The sequence below is a fragment of the Charadrius vociferus genome, unplaced genomic scaffold (genome assembly GCF_000708025.1).
Source record: "Charadrius vociferus isolate BGI_N301 unplaced genomic scaffold, ASM70802v2 scaffold163, whole genome shotgun sequence".
NCBI classification, from domain to species: Eukaryota; Metazoa; Chordata; class Aves; order Charadriiformes; family Charadriidae; genus Charadrius; species Charadrius vociferus.
Window position 1 is genome coordinate 1,821,098 of NW_009648332.1, and position 278 is coordinate 1,821,375.

Sequence of the window (278 nt, forward strand, 5' to 3'; positions counted from 1 at the left end):
CCCCCCCTAAATTTCCTGTCATAACTTGCGCTAAAACTTCGCAGAGCCATTTAATTGCGTTCTGCGGTGGTGATGATACAAAATTAGTCTCCCTTCTGATCTTTAGCTAAGTTGGTCCAAAAGCACTGGCTTATAATTTGCTGTAATCATGAGGTCGTGGAAGATGCGAAGGCAGGGCTGGTACCCGGTGAATTCACATGGGCCGTAAGTTTCTGCCCTCGCTGTGATGGCATTTGGGGGCCGGCGGGGTGGGATCTGCCGGCCGGGAATGGGAATAT